Raw genomic sequence first — 3528 nt, forward strand, 5'->3', positions numbered from 1 at the left:
AATGGAGCAATCACCGTCATCCTTAAACAAATGTCTCTGATCGGGGCCGCTACTGCCTTGCGGCTCAAGGCATCGGCCACTACGTTGGCTTTCCCTGGGTGATAAAGGATCTCACAGTCGTAATCCTTCAACACATCCAACCATCGCCTCTGCCTCATGTTCAGATTCGGCTGATCCATCAGGTACCTCAAACTCTTGTGATCCGTGTAAATGGTACAACGGAACCCATAAAGGTAATGTCTCCAAATCTTGAGGGCAAACACCACTGCCCCTAGCTCTAAATTATGCGTAGGATAATTAGCCATGTGAGGCTTCAACTGTCTCGAGGCATAAGCTATTACACGGCCTCACTACATCAACACTGCTCCCATACATGTGATCGAGGCATCACAGTAGACTATGAAATCCACCTCTCCCTCTAGAAGGGTAAGAATCGGTGCCTCGCTCAATCTCTGCCTGAGGGTCTCAAACGCTACCTGCTGCTCAGGCCCCCAACGAAACGCTACCAACTTCTTGGTCAGTCGGGTGAGCAGTACTGCTATCTTGGAGAAATCCTGGATGAATCTCCGGTAATACCCTGACAATCCTAGGAAACTCCGAATCTCGGATGGAGACTTCAGAACCTCCCACTGCATCACGGCCTCAATCTTGGCCGGATCTACCAAAATACCCTTTTGGTTGATGAGGTGACCAAGGAACTGCACCTCGCGCAACCAAAACTCACACTTAGAGAACTTCGTGAAAAGTCTCTCCCTCCTCAAAACCTCTAGCACCTCTCTCAGGTTTTCCTCATGTTGCCACAGAGTCTTGGAATACACCAAGATATCGTCTGTGAATATTATCACAGACCGATCCAGCATCAGCCTGCACACACGGTTCATGAGGTCCATGAACGGGGCCGGAGCGTTGGTGAGCCCAAACGGCATCACCACAAACTCATAATGACCATACCTGGTCCTAAAGGCAGTCTTCTGCACATCCTCACCTCTAACCCGCATCTGGTGATATCCGGAACGTAAATCAATCTAGGAGAACCAAGACGCTCCCTGAAGCTGATCAAACAAATCATCTATCCTCGGAAGTGGGTAACGGTTCTTCACTGTTACCTTATTCAACTCCCGGTAATCTATACACATACGGTGCGACCCGTCCTTTTTCTTCATGAATAAAATCGGTGCACCCAGGGCGAACTGCTCGGCCTGATAAATCCCTTGTCTAGCAGCTCTTGCAGCTGCGTAGACAACTCCTGCATCTCTGGGGGAGCCAACCGATACGGTGCCTTGGCTATCGAAGCTGCACCAGGGACTAGATCAATCCTGAACTCAACCTGTCTCTCAGGAGGTACCCCCGGAAATTCCTCCGAAAATACATCCGAGTAGTCTTGCACCACTGGAACATCATCAGCTGTCATCTTGCCCTTCTCCCGGGCATCTGAAACATAGGCAATATAGCCGACACAACCCTGCTAAAAGTAGCGTCTTGCCCTCGCTGCTGAACACAGAACTGACCCACGCTGTGGCTTCTCTCCCTGAATCACTAACTCTCCCCCACTGGGAGTGCAAACCCTCAACAACTGTAGCTCACAATCTATCACCGCTCCATTGGGGCTCAGCCAATCCATGCCTACTATGACCTTATTCCCTCGCAGGGGAATAGGGACCAGGTCCACCGGAAACTGATCATCGAATAACTACATAGAACACCCTCTGTGCACCCTTGCCACCCTAACGGTCCTATCAGCTTCTATCTCAACCTCAAGTGGACAATCTAGCTCCCCTGGAGTTTTGCTAAACCTCTTGCTAAGTGCAAGAGAGACGAATGATCAGGTAGCTTCCGAATCAAACAATATTGTAGCTGAGATGTCGTTCACCGAGAACGACCCTATACAAAACATATAATCATAAGAAACAATGAAGAAATAAATACTGAGATAAGGGAAAAATACATACCCGCCACCACATCAGGAGTCACTCGCGCCTCTTCTGCTGTCAGCTGAAAATCCCTACTCTTCGCCACCGACGTCACGACTCGGCCCTGACGGCCATCTGAAATCCTCAAGGTAACAGGAGCTGGTGCTGACACCTTCCCTGCTGCCGCTATACTCGGACAGTGGGATCTGTTTTATCTCCCCTCTGATTGTACTGGAAGCAAATTAGATATGATGCCCAATCGGTGGTGGTAGTGGTTGTACAATCTCTGCTCATATGCCCAATCCGGCCACACTTGTAGCAGCCGACACTCCCTGCCTTGCACGCACCGTCGTGCAATCTCCCACACTTGCCACACCGAGCGTGGCTCTGCTGACTCCTAGCTCTATGATCTGAACCCTTGGGTTTTTTCCTTGCATTCCCTGTACCTGGAGCCGCCTCCGGCTTCCTCTTCCTCTCCATCTCAAGGTCAATCTCTCTTTCTCGAGCCCTAGCAATCATGTCATCCAACATTTTACAGCTGGACCGGCTCACAAAATGGAGGATATCACTCCGCAACATCTCATGATAACGAGCCTTCTTCATTTCCTCATCAGCCACGTATTCAGGAACGAGAAGTGCCCTCTCCCTAAACTTGGCGGTAATTTCCGCCACCGTCTCTATAGTCTGGGTAAGATCCTGAAACTCATGTGCTAACTGATGCACTTCAATAACCGGTGCGAACTCGACTCTGAATCTGGTAGTAAAGTCTGCCCAGGTTATGGCATCCAAGGCTGCGTCATCCGCGATGGCATGACCAATCTCCTCCCACCAATCTCGTGCCCTGTCCTTCAGAAGACAGGACGCTAATCTGACCTTGTCCCCCTCGGGACATCTTCTAGTGCGGAAGGCATTGGCCACATCTACCAAACATTTGGTGTTCGCTATGGGGTCCCGCACCCCGTGGTAATCTGGAGCTCCACATGCACGGAACTCCCTGAAGGTAAGTGTGCGCGACCCCATCATGGCCGCTACCTCAGCACGGAAAGTACTCAGTCTCTCATCCATCAACTCCAAGATACCCTCCTTGATCGAACCAAAGATCACAGGAGTCTGCTCAAGTATGGTGCGAGTAATCTCTGAAGAGAGAAACTCCCTGGTCTGCTCATCCATCTGCCCGGCCTCCGGGCCTGATCCTGATCCCACTCTGGCACCTGAACTGTCGATTTCTAGTCTAGGGCGTAATACCACCATTTTGAAACACAACATAATAAACGTTAGGAACATTGATATATCTCAAGGAATCGCTACTACCACAAGTTTCCCGGTCTCATCTCAGCTTTCCTTGATTCGAGTACGGATGCTCTGCTTCCAGTAGTACGGGCCCATACTACCTTCCACATCTATCTGTACTTTCCTCAAGTACTGCCTTGACTCCACCAAGTCACTATTACTGCTAATGATCTCTGCTACTCTCATCCTAGGCTTGACCTAGGGAATTCTCTGACTATACCCGATCCAGTCCTCAGCTGCTAAAAGCCTCCCTGTGATTCCAATTAGCCATCACCTGAATGCCATCACATGCAGTGAGGCTCAAATAATCCTTCAAGTAAAAGACTCA

Source organism: Lactuca saligna, chromosome 4, assembly GCF_052625555.1.
Source record: "Lactuca saligna cultivar CGN05327 chromosome 4, ASM5262555v1, whole genome shotgun sequence".
In the NCBI taxonomy this organism is placed as follows: Eukaryota; Viridiplantae; Streptophyta; class Magnoliopsida; order Asterales; family Asteraceae; genus Lactuca; species Lactuca saligna.